The sequence below is a fragment of the Vespa mandarinia genome, chromosome 11 (assembly GCF_050613455.1).
Source record: "Vespa mandarinia isolate Hongniang chromosome 11, ASM5061345v1, whole genome shotgun sequence".
NCBI lineage: Eukaryota > Metazoa > Arthropoda > Insecta > Hymenoptera > Vespidae > Vespa > Vespa mandarinia.
In genome coordinates, this window is record NC_140820.1 from 2,598,683 (window position 1) to 2,618,095 (window position 19,413).

Consider the following 19,413-nt stretch of genomic DNA (forward strand, 5'->3'; position numbering starts at 1 on the left):
AATCTTAATTGCTGTTTCAGCTGATGAAAGTAATCCAATTTCTGGTTGGAAAATTCAACTTGGATGTTATCCTCATCAACGTTAGTTTTACGTCGAGCGAAATTTTAAATTGCTCTCGCGTGTACGTCTCTCAAATCAGTGTCCTCCATAACGCAAATTCGTATTAGATGAGCGAGAACTCGTTATTACTACGACTCTCTTGAAAGAGTTCCTCCTCCTCGTAACGTAGACTCTCGAGTGCTCCTTCTTTTCGATATTTGTTCGTTTGTCATTAAAAACTTTTAATGCACGTACATATTTTAGGAAAAATTCTAATGAGACACGAAAAGTAGAACTCGTTATTTTTCTACATGTGATTCTGCGTTGATCGAATTAGACATCGTGTGAATGATTAACAATAGGTATTAAAAAAAAAAAAAAAAGAAATTCAGCAATAATAAATTACCCATTAGTGTAATTAACCGAGGGGTTCATCATTAAATGACATTATTTTTTCGTATATTAATCAATTAAACGTTATATAAAAACTTTGTTCGAGAAGATTAATGAAATTTTCTATCCACGCAGAGGTTCTTCTTTTTCTTTTTCTTTTCTTTTTTCTTTTTTCTTTTTTCCTTGTGAATACAATCGGCATAGAAACTTGATCTGGACTCTAAAAGGACATCGACGAAAGTACTTCTATGGACTCGCGAGGGGGTTTTCGAGTAGTACATTTTGGCCGTTCGTATAACAGCGATCATCCGAGACCCTACCATTCCTCTTCTTCCTTTTCAAATGGAAAACGAGATGGTGAGGGGGAGTAAGGCAGAGAGGCAACGCGGTTCATCGAAAGACTCGATTCAGCCAGCTGTAAATATGTCGTAACATACAAGAACATTCAAGGGGTACCGTCGTCATCGTCAATGACGACGACGACGATTCGAATTCACGTCGATCGAACTTGTCCTTGTGCCATTAGCAGATTGTATCGCTCATCCTCTCTCCCTGTCTCTTTCTCTCTCTTTCTCTCTCTCTCTCTCTCTCTTTCTCTCTCTCTCTCTCTCTGTCTCTCTGTCTTTCTCTTTCTCCGTCCCACCCCATCTCTCATTCTCTCTCGGATCTTAATTAATTTCCAAGTTCCACTGACCCGCCAACCACTTCACCAATTACGTAAATGTGCTCGTCGACGCGATGCGCATTTGTGTAGGTACGGCAAATCACAGAAGTGGCTACGATTATTAATGGGCAACTCTTGTCGCGAGAAAGGAAAGCAGAAAAAAGAAAGAAAGAAAGAAAGAGGAAAAAAAAAGAAAGAAAGAGAAAACAAAAACAAAAAAGAAATGGAAAAAAGAACGAGAGAGAGAGAGAGAGAGGAAGAGGAAGAGGAAGAGAGAGAGAGAGAGAGAGAGAGTTAGAAGGAAGGGAATGAGTTTGAACCATTAAAAGCACTGACAAAAGGCTTCGTTATAACGCTAGGAATATGTATAACGAAGTTCCATCATTGGAAAATTTGTCGCTCGCCGAACGAAAAGTTCTCTTCTCTGGGCAATACTGAATACATATACTTCCAAATTCATATGCTCACGGGTATTTCCATTGTTCTGATAGACTGGTATAATCCAAAAATATATCGCCAAGCGTAATCGTAAAAAAAAGGGATTTTTTTTTAAGCGGCGAAGAGGGGGAGGGGTGTATGTGTGTGTATAGGAGAACGGGAGGCACGATTATAAATCATGCACGAGACGTAGTCCCGCTGGTGTTTTACCAGACGTAATTACATTCATTTATGGTTACTGACCATTGTGCTGAATATGAGAGCTCGTTATTAGCTAGGATTATATCGAACAGATAACACACATGATAAAAAAAAAATCCATTGCGTGCTTATCTTCGAGCATTTATCTTTTTTACTTTTTCATCCGTAATACTTGCATACCTATTTAATTTATTAATGTCTATCTATAGAATTTACCTATCTAATTAGTTTTCAAGGTTTTACTTTTAAGAACTATCCAATCGACTTTTAACAGACATCGAACTTCCAATTATTTCGACAATAGTATAGATGTTTCCAGTTATCGGATGAACAAATAGAGAAAAAAACATATTTTTTCAGACTAAAACCGATCGCCCGGACATCCTGCGAAATCCCTTACAATGTGGAATAAACGCGGGCGAGTTTTGCCGCAAGGTTAAAACAAAACAAAACAAAACAAAACAAAACAAAGCAAAAAACATAAAAGAAAAAAAAGAGAAAAATAAAAAAGGAAAAAAAGGGAGAGACCGCAAAGCCCGAACGACTCGGCCAGAAATCTCATGGCTCGCGCGCGATTTATAACGCCGCGTTGTAGCGACGTCGTTCGATCCAGAGAGTTAGAGAAGGGAGGGATGAGTGAGAGAGAAAGAGCAAAATAGAGAGAGAGAGAGAGAGAGAGAGAGAGAGAAAGAAAGAGTAGGTTCAAAAATCTCGCAAATCGATTACCGGTGAGCAGGAGAAACGGCGATATCACATTCGCGTCATAAATCACCGTCGAATACGAGGTAATCGAGCGCGTTACGTCGAGTGCACTGAGGGCAAGAGCCTCGCGGGGCAATAGCGACCGATATTAATTCCTTTGGCGTGCCGAGAAGGTAAGGATCGAAGAAGCAACGTGAGAGGTTCTTTTCAAGATTCGCGAGCCGCGAAAAGTGCCACGTACCATTCTATAAAAAAAAAAAAAAAAAAAAAAAAAAAGAGGAAGAAAAGATAAAGGCCCGAAAAATCTGCTGAAATCATTTCGTTCGAACTAATATTTCTTCGAAGTATCTTTTCATCCCTCTCGTCTATTATTTAACAAACAATACTGAATCATATTTGTCTCCTTAAAATTGCTTGATGAATCGACGATCGTTGACTTTTACGCGTTTTATGACTCCAATTATTATGGACCGCATCAAGTAATCAAGCATGCATTGCTGGTGCATGAAACATGATGCGATTATACTCAATACGAATAGCCTGAACATTTGTCAATGTAAAAAAATGATAGTATTCCATTAAATGAAATTAAATTAATATTTTATTAACCAAGTGACGTTTATTCATAACATCACTTTCGTTGAAACATTTATGTAAAAAAAAGAAAATTGTTTTATATGATATTACTTATTGTATTGCTCGGTGTAATATTACCATTCTAGTATTTTTAAATTGTTCCATATTACTTTAAATTTTATATTACCCTTTCTAGATTTCTTTTTCCTTCATCGGTTCGTGCTAAATGCACCTTGTTTTCAACGGGCTCCCTTTAGCAGTGTTAGCAACGATAGCCTTGCACCCTCGTTGAGAAATTCCATCCACGAACAGACCCTTCTTTCTCCAACCTTCTCGATCAAAAATAAAAGTTCGCCTTTACGGTTTTTCTTCTCCTCTTTCACGATTATCGACCACTCACTTTACTTTTTCCATTCTCTTTTCCGCTTTCAGAAAAGAATTTGGAGTTAAAGAAAATTTCGTGACAATCCTTGAAAGTACCTAAATATATATAGGTTATAGTTTATTCTCGCTGTACTTGCGAATTTAATAGAATAATATTTACGTTCGAACGATAAATACATTTCAATACATATTGTTTTTCTATTTGTCCTTTTTACACAAGTAAAAGTACAACGTAACAAGAGAGTTATAACATATCTGGAAACAACTTAAAAGGTCATATTCCTTGGCAGATATAAATAAAGAAAAACGAAAAGACACATTTCGTGCGAAGCATAGCACGTACGTACCTCGTAATAGTACGTCGTCGTAGTGAGTTACGTGATCTACCATTAAGAAGATTAGCTATAGCTACGAACTGGTATACATCGAAGAGAAATACTTTCATCCCAATTTTGGTGTCAGCGAGTAACGGAGGACGATCCGAGTCAAGGTATAAAGGATGGCCGTGGACACTTGGAAATGGTCCAAGTTGAACAGGGTCGCCGTTGTGTGCCACTGCCATCGGGCAATGGGCCGTGCTAATCGCTCTACTCGGAGCTCCTTTGTGACCTCTCTCTGTTCCCCCAACGGCATCACCCTATCTTCACTTCGAACCTGAGCTTCTCTCTCATTCCTCTGAGGTTCTCTCTCGATCGGCTACGATCGTCTCTCGAGGTTTCTCACGTCGTTCGTATCCTAACCCCTCTTATCGCGTGAAATTATATCATAACGTATCTCCGTGGAGAATATTTTTTGTCGTTTCACTTTAATAAGATAGTTCTTAAAATGTAACCGTGTCAAAAATAATTACAATAATTGATAAAAAAAAAAAAAGAAAAAGAAAAAAAAAGGAAGACAATCATCATGATTCTTACATAAAGATGAATGATCATATTGAATTGTTTATTATATATATTGTAATAATTGTGGGATAATAGATATATCGAAAGAATAGTATTTTCCTTGATTAAATATTCATTCGCCAAAGTTCAAGAATCCGAATTTATAGGCAGGGTTTTCTTAACCGATCCCAAGAGTCTAGGTATTATTCCACAATTTATTTCTACCGGAGGCTCCGGAGTCAGTTGAATTTCATAAACCGCTTGGAAAACCGCTGTGGGACACGCCTCTTTCCTTCTTCTAACGCAAAACTTCGACGTAAACTTTTGTGAATGATAATGGCTGGTCTATAGTGGGATGAGTTTATACGAGCGTTTCGATCGTCGATCAGTCGTTTCTAGTAGATTCAAAGAGATTTATATTATCCGGCCAACCCCTTCGTTTTGTTCGCGAATGAAATCACCAGGCGTATCGGCGGCTCGAGAATTTGCACTCTCCCGTCTCGTTCACTTTACGAAATCCCTTAGCACCCAACCACCCTATTTCGAGATAGCCAAGGAAGAAGGATCTAATCTTGGTTTTGCTGCTTTACCAAGGATAATTGTCGCTTTGACTCTTCGAAGAAGTTCCTCTTCCATGGCGATCCTCGATAATGCAAGATTCTCAAGGTTGAGAAGGGAAGCGAAGAGAAGGGTCTTTAAGATCCTAGCTGGGGTGTCGTCGATGACGATAAAATCTCTAAGGATAAATCGAATCGTGGGTTCAGCTCGATCGATCTCACCGACACGTTTCTTTGATCTTCAGAAAGGTCGATCCACCTTACACCTTGCTTAGGTCAAAATTTCTTTCAGTTCTTATAGGGAAACGTTTGACAGTGACTCAAGGAAATCGATGCCAATCAAACTGCGGTTCTGTTCAAAAGAAAATCCTTCCGCCAGCATCCGATTCATCGTAGCCCGAAAGATATAATAGATTTATCGTTCTAAAAGTTCGTTAACGAAAAAGTATTATTGAAATGAATACGTAGCATTACGTAGCATTATATTTTGTTTCATTACTTTTTAATAGAAATTATTTATATTTTATTTTTATTATTTCGCTATATCTTTTTAGTGAACAGCAAAGACGCCCATCGATCCACCCGAGTCGCTTCGCCGCTCGAGCTTGAAGATTAGTGTCGTTTTAGGTTTGAGTGCCAACAACGACGAGGCGATCCGTCCCCCTCGAACGACGGCGACGCTTCTATTGTGTCGACTCGAGGGAAGACAGTGGTGGCTTTGATTACGACATTGTGCGAAGGAAAGGTCCAGACGCGTCGTGACTTTGCCGCCTTAAGCCGCATTCACAATATACGACTATACCATGGATTTTATATACGATATATGAAATAAAAATATTAATTTAACGTGATAATATTGCAAACGTTATCAATGTTTTATCGAAATAATTCATTTATAATTAGTACATTTATTTATTGTATTAGATTCCTTTCGTATGCAATTTTACGAATTTTATCGTAAAATATATATATATATATATATATATATATAAATATAAAATATTGTTATACTAATAATAGAAAAAGAGGGAAGTCCTATTAAAACAGATAAGTAGAAATAAAAAAGCAGCTTTCTTAAAAGAAAGGAAAAAGGGAAAATATGATAAATATACCGTAGAAAATAAGAGTTAGAGACACAAGATGGGATGTGGTTATATGGGGTGTTGGAGGTGGAGAATGAAACGATCCCGTGGGACGTCCAGGATAATAGACGTGTACCATGGCGTGCCGCAGGACGTGTCCATAGTGTGTTACGTGTCGTACGATGTACACGAATGCCGCCACTACACGCATTATGTACTACATATATAGATATCGTATGTATTGAGCATGCGCTTATTGGTGAGAGGGTTAGAGGATACACGCAGCTTCACGAACGCGTTAGCAGCCACGCAAAATTCCCTCCCACGTAACAACCGATACTATAGAGACCGATACTATAACCATCCACACCTATATCGGTAAAGGAAAACGTGCCTTTCCCAACGGGATTCTCTCCTCCCTCGAATAATTAGTGGGCTCCTTGTTGAGAGGTAGGTTGAACCTTAATTATATCCCTTAAAATATCGGAGTTAAATTGAAAAGTCGTCCCCTTAATTATATTTCGTATACCCGGTATTATGAGCCAAAGAATTTCTTTATGTCCCTTTCGTTTTTTCTTTCGTTCGACCTTTCAATATCGATTTCGCGAAAACCTTTAATTATCCTAGTCGGAAAGAAGACTCAAAAGGGGCTAACCACCTTCGACAATTTTTCTATCTCCCTTCTTCGGCAAATCGAATCCCTACGGTGTTCTTCTTTTTCAACTGAAAAGAAAGACAGAGATAGCAAAGCCGATCATGAATCACAAGCTTTCGGTTTAACGAGCCGTGTATTTAAAAAGTCTCTTTTAAGATTATGAATTCGGCGAGCCCTTTGTCTGTGGAAAAGAGACAGTTCCTTTCTCGTTTTTCAAGAAGCTCGATTTAAATAGTTACTTACCTTCGATAAAGGAAGTATAAGAGACAATTCCTTTTTTTCTTGTTTATTCCTTCTCGCTGGATCATGGAAAGCGTTTCTGAACTCCAAGCGATAAACGTTGTTACTTAATCTCCTGAATCATTTTTGTCTCTCGACTTTTCATATTTTACGAGTCTGTACTGATATCCGTTTAAAAAGCGATTCACGAAAAAAAAAAAGAAAAAAAAAGAAAAAGAAAGAAAAGAAAAGAAAAGAAGTCCATTTTGGCGATGTCGTGGAAGTTTGAACAAGTTTAACAAGATTCCATCTTGTTAAAAGTCTACGAGAAGTTTTCTTGGGGCTTACGAAAAAAACAACGCCTTGCCACCGAAGGGCGTAATAAGTGATTAATCCTGACTCCGGCGTGTGCCTCTCCTAGAGCTTCTAGAAAATTTTATAAAATCGAAGATTAAGGGTAAAGAAAGGGTGAAGAATGGTGGGTAGGTTCGATCGTACGTGCCACTTTATAATATTCATGCAAAACGTTAAGAGTTTATTGTATGAATATTTTTTTTCTACTTATATTAATTTATTTTCCTTTCACTTTTCTAAATGACTAAAAAGTTCGAAAAATTAATACCATAAATTCTACATTATATTCATGAATAATATCAATCATTTTCAATAGATTAAATCGTCATCCTTGATTTTATTTATTTAAATAAAATCATACATTCAATTATGAAGTATTATTTTATTCATAGGTATATATATTTATGGTAATACTTATTCCCTTAAAGTCATGAAAATCTCTAGCTTCGATTTCTTCGCCAATATGACCTTGGGATTCCAGCATCAGCCGAGGAACACTCCATCATAATCGCTTATCACGGGTGGAATTTTCTCGATATCCAGAAGAATGAAAAAGTGGAGAAAAGTGTAAGAGAGAGAGAGAGAGAGAGAGAGAGAAAGAGATAGGTATATAGAGAGGGGAGAGAGAGAGAGAGAGATAGAGATAGGTATATAGAGAAAGGGAGAGAGAGAGAGAGAGAGAGAAAGGCAGAAAGATAGAGGGAAAAAGAATGAGAAGAAAAAGGGAAAAAGGACTTTCTGCCTTTTTCACCTTTTTACTTCCACCTCTTACAGTTCTTGCATTTCCGTCCCACTGTAAGCGCTTCTGCTATTTCGCGAAGGTATACTTGGCTTTAAAGTGAGTCCCGTCTGCGGGAATTAGTATGCTCGAAAGGAAGGGGGGCTCAGGTGCGTTAACCGACGACTCACTTCCTACCACCCTCTTTTGTCTACATCCTACCTCTTTTAGTTTTGATCCTGCTTTTGGTTGTCTCTCTTCTACCTTTTATTTTTCTATCGTGCTAAAAAATTTTTCTTCAATAAGTATATGTAATAATAACAGAGACGGAATGGTTTTTATCGTCAGATACTTTTAACATTTGATATCGCCATTTTTATTCCCTCTTTCACTGGAATGTTTATTGAGGTTTTACAGTGTTCGGTTACGTACTCGTGTAATATAAGACGAGGAATATGGACTCCATCTGAATATGTCATTTTCTTTTAGATATCCATGATACGCAGAACGAAATGGAATTCCCTAGAGACACGATCCTGTCTTATTTTTTACTATCCTTCGGGTTGGTAAAACTTGTTATGTTTATTCATCCTGTATCATTCAATAAGCTATATTCAATTGATTTTTAAACGCCATACTATATGTTGTAAAATATATGCTTACTTATGAGAGAAGAAAAAAGAATAAGAATAAGAAGAAGAAGAGGAAGAAAAAGAACTCTTTTAAATTCCTTCGAATTTTATTAAACCGAAGAAGCAATGGCTTTTCGGGGTTATATAAAACTAATATCCATCGACTAGACGAGAGTTAGAGCTTTGATAGGCCGACAACGATATTCCTTCGTAGGTATCCAACGTCGTTGGCAAAGGTGAATATCCATCGGATATTTTATCTTGATCATCGGAAGTCTTCTCTCCTCTCAACTTTTCCCTCCATAAGAGAGAAAGTAGCAGGTAGTATCTAAGAACGTAGGCGTGACGCGAATACTCACAGGCATTAAGAACGCAAGCCTGTTTCTCGTGAAGCTTATGGTTGATCCACATTATCCGAAATTGTTTGCAAATAGTTCATAAGTTAATCGTGAACGCACTAATTAAGAAGTTAGCGAACATATTATCGAGCATGATGCAAAAGTATTTGCAAAAGTTATTTTGCCTCATCTTCGTTGTGATCTTTGTTCGTTCATGTCTTCTTATCTTTTTTTCGTTTTTCTTTTTCTTTTTTTCTTTTTGTTTCTTTTTTATCTGTATTAATGCTTTAACTTAGAAAATACTTGGATATTTTTTGTTGAAAAAGAAAAAAAAAAAAAAAGAAAAAGAATTAATTAAATCTTATTCTATACTTAATTAATTAACATTAAACTTATGTGGTTATATTGAACAACGATTAGAGTTCATTTGTTAAAAATATTCGTATTATATTATTTTGAGAAAAATTTTATTCGTAAAAATCAGTGTGGATTTAACATTAGGTTCAACGAGCGGTTATAGCAGGTAGCAGGTGTCACGTCCTCGTTTCAGATCGTTCTTTCGCGATCTCGAAAAAGAGATACGCATGCTGGAGAACTCGAGGGACATTCTGTCGTCGCTTAGCGCCAGGTAGACGAGAGGAGAGCTATTTTTTCCTTTTTACTTTAGCTTCCTTTTTTGTCGGAGATCGAGAACGATCGTCGAACTAACGTAATCGAGCTTGCCTCAGGGAACTATCATCGACTACTTCGTTTTATCGCGATAGGATCGTTCAAGATCATTCGATTCTTACAAAAAAAAAAAAAAAGAAAGAAAAAAAAAGGAACGCTTGTGTTACCGATATTGTCGAGAATTCTTAAAAAAAAAAAACGACTAGAAATAATTCATACTATAAAAGTTAGACGAAACGTTTCATTTAAAGGATTAAATTCGCTTTGTATCAAAAGATTTTTACCGATTCTCTTCAAAAGACGTTAAAAAGCAACGAAGACGAGATGGACACGGCCGTCGTTTAAAATCAAGAAAGACAGACAGACAGGGTGCGTGTATGAGGAAGAGAGAGAGGAAGAGAGAGAGGAAGAGAGAGAGAGAGAGCAAGGAGAGTGAAGGCGAGAAGAGTGTGGCCGGCACGGACGATAAAATTATCGTCCGAAAGGGTCTAGCGTAAGGATAAAGAGGCGAAGGAGACCGCGATGGGAGCACTCGCGAGGCATCAAAGCGCTATAATTGGACGTCAGGTTGTAAGGGGGTCTATATTTAGGAGAACGCCCGCAAAACCGTATGGGAGGCCGCCCGCTGAAGGTACCACCTCGGTGGTAAGGCCTATGGGCGCAAAGGGCAGACCTCTTAACGTCACGAGAGCCACGAATTATTGCGCCATTCCGGTCACTTAGGGTGCGACTGGCCCTTATTACCACTCTACCTTAGTCTCTCTCTCTCTCTCTCTCTCTCTCTCTCTTTCTCTTCCCTAATATCCATCTCTTTCTCTTCTTCTTCGTCTTCTTCTTCTTGTTCTATGTTGAGACTCGAAGAAGATCGACGAGAAACTTGGCTTGTATCAGATCGATCACAAACTTACCTACTACTTGTCGAACAATAGCGTATCTTTCTAGTGTTTGTGACGTGACGTGGAAACATAACATAATTCTTTTGAAGGAAATCGTTCGTTGTAAAAGAAGATCATACAAAGTAGGTAGAATTTCCCGATGATCGAAATCGGATTTTTCTTCACTTGCATAGAACGATCAGTCTGCCTGTTATATGGGAACCATTTTGAAGAAAACGGCTGAGCTATTCAGAGAAAAAGAAAGAGAAGAAAGAAGAGAGAAAAAGAGAGAGAGAGAGAGAGAGAGAGAAAAGGACTGCTAGCAAGAAATGCATATTTTTTCTCTTGTTCCACGTATCAGACGAAATCCCGTAAGCCCAACAAAATATATACGCTAGTATCCTTCTTTCTTCAGAGAGCTACGGTATTTTAAAAGCAGATCAAAACGCAAATTTACCCCTTTCTTTATCACGACCTCTCGCATTACAACCACCACTTATTTTCTTTGTCGTCATGGTGCGATACCTCTTAACGAGATTTTTCGCGTATCGTTTTCTGCATGAATATAACAAATCCTCATATCCCTCTGAAGAATTCGTCGCGACAAACGTGTCTCTCTTTTTCTCTTTTTTCTTTGCGAAACTACATGATCCATTGAAACAGTCTCTTGGCCTACCGCAGACACCGTATTTTTCCTCATTAGAGATATTGTTCAGCATCCCACATCTTTCGTTTGTTCCCCGGTAACACTCGAGATGCAGCATGGCAGTACTTAAAATTCGTTGTGATCAGCTATTTTTTAAACATGCTAGGAGTCCTACCGTGTACTCCGATCTGCCGATGTAACCCCCTCAACACTTCAAGTACTCATCGTCCCATTGATAAACCCATTGATAATAATCAAAAGAACGGGATCTTTCTTCGCGAATAAAACCCTCATCTCGATTCTCCTATAGATTAATTCAATATATACCGATGAGCCTACTCATTCTATAATCGTAACTTTGAATTACTACAGTGGTATAGTTCAATTATTTTTCTTTTCCTTTTTCTTCTTTCTTTTTTTTTTGAAATAAATCGAAAGAGACGATGGGGGAATCAAATACTTCGGAAAGAAAGGTGCAAGGAACATAAATAACGTAATATAAGAATGAAATCAATAAGAATGAAAAACAGAAAGTGGGGAAGAAAGAAAGAGAGAGAGAGAGAGAGAGGGAGAGAAAGAGAAAGAGACATTCGGAAAAACGATGCGGTCTTCTTTTTGTAATAATGTACACTCGCACACCTGAACCTCGTAACTCTCAGCGAAACGCCGAGTCTTTTTACCCCGTTCCAACCCCCCGTAAAATCTTTCTCCTTCTTTTCCAACTCCCACCATTTTCTTTCGCAAGTCCACTTCTGTCGCTCTGCTACCTTTTCCCCTTCCTATTTCCTTCCTTTTTACTATTTTTATTTCTTCTTTCCCTCTCTCTCTCTCTCTCTCTCTCTCTTTCACTCGCTTTTTTTATTCTCTTTTTTTCTTCAACTCCTTTCCTCCCCAAGTATGCGTGGTTGCTTTTTCCAGCAAGATTCTAAATCCACGAGTACGAATCCGCGGTAAGCACTGCATCACGACGAACGCGGAAAATAAACGTCGTTCCTATTTCCCTCTCTTTTTTCTCTCCCTTTCCGTCTCTTTCTCTCTCTCTCTCTCTCTCTCTCTCTTTCCTTTTTTTCCCTCAATCTTCCTCCCTACGCTTTTCGCCTTCTTCGCGCGGCGAGACTAGAGAGGGTGGAAAAACAATTTCGTTCACAGTCGAATCGCGTAAACTCGCGGATGAACGTTACCGCTCGCACGCTCTTGCTTTTTTTTCCAAAGCGTCCTCCGCTTGCGAGGGAAGTAAAAAAAGAAAAAAGAAAAAGAAAGAAAGAAACCAAAAAAAAAAAAAGAAAAAAGAAGGAGAGAGAAAAGAAAAAAGGAAGGAAGGAAGAATGCTTTTTTCGCTCTCCGCGCGATTATTATCCGGGTTGGTCCTGACCCTTCTAAAGAAAAAAGAAAAAAAAAGAGAACCGAAGAAAACTGAGTTTGCACGGCTTGGACGATGATGTGGCACGAACGACGAACGAACACGAACACGTGCTCGCGCATTTTTTTGCGGAAATCTGTCACGGACCGGACGAAATTTATCAACGCTGTGTATGTCTGTGTGTGTGTGTGTGTGAGAGAGAGAGAAAGAGAGAATAGGAATTAAAATGAAAGGAAGAGAGAATGTGCAGAGTTCTTCGAGTTTTTCAGTATCTCGAGTATTTTAATTGTCGACCGGCTGGGACCAATTGGAAGAAGTTCCTCGTATGCGTGACGTATCGCGAATATAATAGGATCCAATCCTCTTAAATTAGATGCCGCACAAGGTTGCCTCAAATTCCCTTCCAAAGCAAATATCTCCTTTTGTATGTAACAAAATAAAAAGATACAAGAAGTACATATAACCATCTACCTAATCATAAATTTCGAGAAAAACTCCAATAACCTATTGGTCCAAAATTCTATGGATCATTAGTCACGGTTTCAAAGTTAATAATGGCGGTTGACGATGAGACAAGCTCTTTCCCAGTAGGAAGGTCATAATGTATGATTCATCGTAGAAAATCGCTTCTCATGACGATCGACGGATTCAATATAATCGTACAGGGTGTTACGATTAAAGGCGACCACGAGGCACGAAATTTTCATTGCCAATATTCGTCCAAGTTGGACGAATATATAAGAAATTTTCGTGTGTCCACATTATGTTACCCTTCTCCCCACCACTTCCATCACCATTTTACTCACTCGTTCTTCTCTCTCGGGTTGGGACACGTCGGCATTTCCGATTGTTCTTCCTCGGTATGCGAACACGAGGTACGCGCGTGCTGCTACTAGCAGGCGTGCCCTCGACAATGCCATTGTAGCTGCCGGCTGGCATAATAGTGGCAGCATTATAAATGAAACGTCTGCAACTAATTTGGAACAAGCCGTAGCGGTCGGGGTTCCGCGCTACCGCTTTTCTACCCGTCTCACTCATCTTACGCCTCTACGAATTTAATATTTAACGGACTATCGAACGAACGAGACTGTACGTATAATCCATATGTAATTGAATCGTTGAGAACAGACTGAAGGTAATCATTTTCAAGAAACACATCATTATTCATATATTTTAATTTTCATATTTGATTAGTAAGTAATAAATACGTACATTCGTGAGAAAATATATACGCATAAGTAAATAATGAAATTTCAACTAATTTCTTTATGAAAAATAATTTAATCGAAATTATACTTTCATTATTGTCGTTTCGTTCGATCGCTAAACTTTCTCACGAGGAAAAGAAGGAAAAAAGCAAGAAAAAAAAAATAAAAAAAGAAGAAACAAAAAGTTACATCGTCGTTTAATATAAATAAGCATGCAATGTTTGCCGTCGCACAAGGGATTTCCGTTTCGTGTTTCGCGCGCTCAAAGAATATGGCACGTGATCATGACATCAACGCAGGCGCAAATATAGGAACGATTTGTGTGCGCGTATGACGTTCTAGTACGTACCGTACGATCAGGAAGAAGTACACGAACGACTTCCGTTCTTTGTTCTTGACGCCTCCGCAGAAACATTTTATCTACTCTCCTACAATTTTCCGTCTCTTCCCGGTATATTTCCACGATAAACTCGACGATAACTATCTGGATATTGCCAAGGCTCAACGTAACGAAGTTTCGCGAACTATGTTTTATTCCACTTGACGATTTTCCCCGTAGAAATCTGAAACTATAATCAAAGTTTAACTCTCCGAGGGGTTACGACCTTTGGCCCGTGACAAGGTAGACTTAGAGAGAGAGAGAGAGAGAGAGAGAGAGAGAGAGAAAAGGAGAGATGGTCGTCTTTGGAGACTCCCGTAGACTAGGATAGATAATGCGGGCATACATATTGCATCGTCTTCCACGGAACGCTACCGAGCTCGTTGCATCTTTAGTTCTTGGAGAGACGACCTTTTACAAAGAGGTCTTCTTACTTACTACAACATTTCTCTTCGTTCCTATCTTTCTTCTCTCTTTCTATCGTTCATTCTCTTCTTTTCTCTTCTCTTCTCTTCTCTTTTCTTCTCTTCTCTTCCTTTGTCTTCTCTTTTATTCTCCTTCATGACAATGATTCGATTCCAGGTACATACTAAAATGTTAATGAAATGGTTCCTGGATAGTCTGCTAGTCAGCAAGATCACAAGAATTCATACTACAGGTTGGATTACTACAACCTACCGAAAATTTCGAATTGCATAATATCACCTTTCCTAGTCTATTCAGAGGTCAAGCAAACTTACGAATCGTCACACGACTCGAGCTATTTGAACTACAGAACATGCACGCGTCAACGGAAAACGTTGCTACGCTAGAATTCTGCAGGAAGAAAATCTTCAAACGTAGATTGCATTACCTACGAGAGAGAAAGAGAGAAAGAGAGAGAGAGAGAGAAAGACAAATCCTCATTACATGGAGTTTGTATCACGTGACCTCGCAAACAAAGGTAAAGTCTAAATTCAAAGTTGTTTAGTTAGAACAAATAGAAAAAAGATTAATGTCAAACTTGAAAATTATTATATCGTGATTTTGAGTATAAATTTTTATAATAAATTTGGAATATTTTTCATTTTTTCTTTTTTTTTTTTTTCTTTTATCTTATTTTATATCGTAGAAAAATTTATATATTAGTCTTAACACGATGTATTTGTCGAATATCTAGGATCAGTTAAGTCGATTTGAACTGAAACAATGACCGAAATTCTTTAGGACGTTGACCCTTGATGATCATCATTGATAATTTTTCTAGTTAGTCGCACTAAGTGGGAAAAAAAGAAAAGAAAAAGAAAAGAAACAGAAAACAGAGAAAGAACGAAAAGAAGACTCGTTGGATCCTGTTTACCAAAGTTGACGCAACTCGCTCGCGCGTCTCTTTGTCGCTCATAGACGATTATCGGAAAGTGGAATCGCCTAAAGTGAAATTCGTACAAATATGTACAGACTGCTCTCTTCCTCGTCTAATCTCACGGTGCCGCCCGGCAAATACTGGCAGGGTGTCAATATTGAAATATCTTATCGTGGAAAGCGCCATGCATACCTGAGGAAACATTTTTCGAAAATAAACGCTCTACGAAACATCTTCCCTTCTCTCTTCTTCACTTTTTTTTTTTTTATCTCTATTTCTTGCGTGACTCACAAAGCTCGATAAATAGCCCGATAACAACGTGTAATTTTAAGTTCCACGAGAACTCTCTTTCAAAGTCTTTGTTGAAAAGAATAATGGAAAAGTTGAGATATAGAGAAATGAAGGAAACGTTGGGAGAAAATAATATTTCGATTTTGAAATCGCGTATAAGAGCGGAGAAAGTAGAGAATAAATTTTCTTCTTTTTCTTTTTTTCTTTTTTTGGAGGTGAAAATTGGTCGATCGAGAAAAATCACGCACCAATGAATAAGCATTAAATTATGAAACGGTCAAGTATTATTTCGCGTGGAAAGCCTATCCAGGCTATGCGAGCTTTTCAAAATGAGTTTTTTTTCTTTGGTTTGGAGTTTCATGCGTGAAGACACAAAGAATAATTCGACGAGTGTTATACCCGGTGAGTATTATTACGTTTATACATTTCAAAGATTATTCTCTAATCGTTATCGTTGTGAACGATATAAGTTTTATTTATTTTGAATTTTATCGATATCCGTAATTATCCGTAACATAAAAGAGAAAAGTAAAGTCTGCCCATTATCGATCTGACAAGCGATCCGGCTATACACGTTATCACTGGAGACTCACCCGGTATACATATTCACGCAACGAATGAGTACTCACGCAGAAACGTGGGTCCCTGTTTGTCCAACGAACGCGTCCTTTCATATTCGCTCTTTTTTCTCGCTCATTTTTCTTTCTCTCTTCCTCTCTCTCTCTCTCTCTCTCTCTTTTTCTTTTTTTTTTTTTATCTTCTTTTTGTTCCTTTTTTCTCTTTATTTTTCGAACGCACGAACACGCTTATTGGAGCGGATCGTCGGTTTTCGTATAAGAGGAAACCCACACGATGAACAGACGTATACAGAAATAGGAATACAAAGATAGATGAGAATATGAGAAACGCAGCTGCGGTCCAGAGATTTTGGCGAAATCCTTGTCGGACGTTAGAACGAGAAGACGAGGCAAGTACGAGCTGGCCAGTGGGAGTTCGCTCGGTGAGAGCAGCTTACGACGTTAAGCTCGCGGGCTTTGCCACGGCGTTGGAAGATCGACGGCCCGTATTTTCTAGATCCAGGACCTGGTCGACCTTTTGGATGGGCGGTACTGGAGGTTGCCTAGCCGTTCGTATCCTGGTCATCCCTCGTCAAATCCCACAGGACGTTCTTTTGCTATTCCGCGAATACGAGTCTCGCCTTGTTTCGATGTTTTCAAAACCCATAATCGTCGTCCATCTGTGACGTTGACCACGGAAGTTAAGTTTTTCCTAAGAAAATATTCTGGCATGGCCAATGAGCACGTTTAAATTGAATAAATCATATTCTAAAATAGAAAGTGATCGTTTGTCGTTCGAATTTTCTCTTCTGTGATTTTAACTTCAAGATAGATAGATAAAAATGTGTGAGGGCAACGTCACGGGGACAACGATCCCCATACAACAAAGAAGAAACTCAATGATAACGATATCATCCTTGTACAAACTCACCAAGTTCGATGGATTTATAGTTGTATAAGTCGAGGAAAAGATAATCCAAAATGCTTTCATAACAGATAAATAATTCCCCTGTGTTACCAAGTAGTCTTACTCTTACCCCTCTTCTGCCTCCCCCCCCCCTCTCTCTCTCTATTCGTCTATGTTCGAATTTTTCGTTCTCACGGGGCCTTCCGAAGAAAGGTCAGCCATTTCGGAAGGGTGAAGTCTCTTTTCTTCTAAGTACGCACAATGCCCTTTTTGAGGGAAGTAAACAACATTTCTTGGGGTTCGTGAATAAGTCGGCACGACTTCAAGGCGACATGAAAGAAACGGGAAGTATAAGGGATGGAAACCTTCAAAGGAGATTTCTACGAGACTAGCGTGAAAATCGGCTCTATCGTACAAACGCACACAGAGATATAAATACAAATGTAAGTATAATATATATATATATTATATATATATAAGGGTATATATCAGGTATACCTTCATATATACGTCGATATACCTATGTATATTCATGAAGAACATGTAAATATTCTGCCTGTCCGATTTTGAGACTTAAACTGCCGCTTTTTAGATTTCGATCGGGCATTAAGCCGTCAAGGATTGCTTTTTTTTCCAAAATTCCTGCTGTCGACTTTAATCCCATTCAAGAATGAAGCCGTCTTCGAACCCCTGTCAGAGCTCACACCATGTGATCTACTAAGCACAAACGCGCGCCGGCAAGTCCGCGTGTTTACGGAGAGATCTCCGTGACTCCCATAATCCCAATGTTACAAAGGATAAGGGTAGGGGGATGTGCACGAGAAGGGGTGCACTGCTGAAGATTTTTCTTTTCAAGTCTTCATAAAAGCATAGACCAAGCGATACGACGCAATAAAACTATTATTTTTTCTTTTTTTTCTTCTTATCTTTCTGAAGGGGGTTTCCGATGACATGAACAGATGAAAAACTTATCGGCGTTTTATTTTAATCTGAACGATATACTTATTGTTAATATTGTCATATCATATTAATGGGCATTTCAAGAATTCGTAACAAGTCGCACGTGTCTCTCATTTAGACCCTTAAAAAAATTATCGATGTTCTAACATTCATTTTCTCGTCGACCACCACGAAAGGCTGAACCAAAGGTTCTCTTTCGTATCCTCGAAAGAAAACGTAGTCTTCGAGAGAACCGGAAGACCTTTCCGAAACGATGAGCTATAAGCGCAGCTTCCTGTCAGCAGCTAACGAGAACCGCTTCCTTCTCGTTTAGCTTTTGTATACCGGCACCGGGCCATTTGCACCCTCGAGATACCCTGCTGTGCCTTGGCCAAACACCGCTCGAATTCTCCTCTTCTTCTCCTTTCTCCTTTCCTACTTATTTCTCTTTTTCTCTCTGCCAAAGCCTCGACCGATCTCTCTGCTGGGATAGGAAATTTGATTTACGAGAGTTATGTATCGTAGGACTTCTTTTCTTGTTTTTCTTCTTTTTTCTTTTCTTTTTCCTTTTTTCTTTTTTTTTTTCTTGTTTAACACACTCGAGAACGATTCTTTTGACTTGGCACGAGACACGGTAAAGTAGTTTTTTTTACTCTGAATTTTTTTCCGGGGGCTTTGAAGTGTTCCATGTAGGTCGTTGTCACATTTTATTTTGAGATAAATTAATACGAGTTAAATCTAAAAGTGGTAGATATATAAAAAATAAAAGATAGGAGTCTTTTAAAACATATATCTACGTTCTGTAAAGTACGTCAAAATCGATATACTTGTCGTGAATGAAAAGACATCCAACTGAAAAGCAATTTATTGTTATATCTGCAATAAGACAAGAATGACAAGATAATTTTCGCCAGAGCATAAATTCAAAGAAGGGATTCAATTAAGGAGCGCAAATTATTCGAATGCAAATCGCAGGAAGCGTGTCCGCGAAGTCGAGTACTCGTGTACCGAGACGAAGATCATTCACAGAAAGGTAGAAGAAAGGATGGATGAATAAGGGTTCGCACGATGTGCCTAAAGGAAGATCGCGAAAGAAGAAGTAGAATTCTCGCGAAGGGACTCGAGACAATGGGGTCCGGAGAAACGTTAAAAGGCACTTGACGTTGTTCACTTTATCGCGATCGCTATTATCGCGGTAGGGTGTTTATGGCAGATTCGCAGTATGCCTCGTGAAAAATCATTGGAATCGTAGTTGTATAGCTCTCCTGTGAGGAAACTTCAGTGATGGTAATTAAAACAACGGTCTGCTTTGGGTTGCGAAAGCAACCCTCGTCTTCATGGAAGGGTCCTCGCGTCCTTCCAGAAAGCAGGGACATTCGATTCCTACGTGTGCCTTTCTGCGTTTCT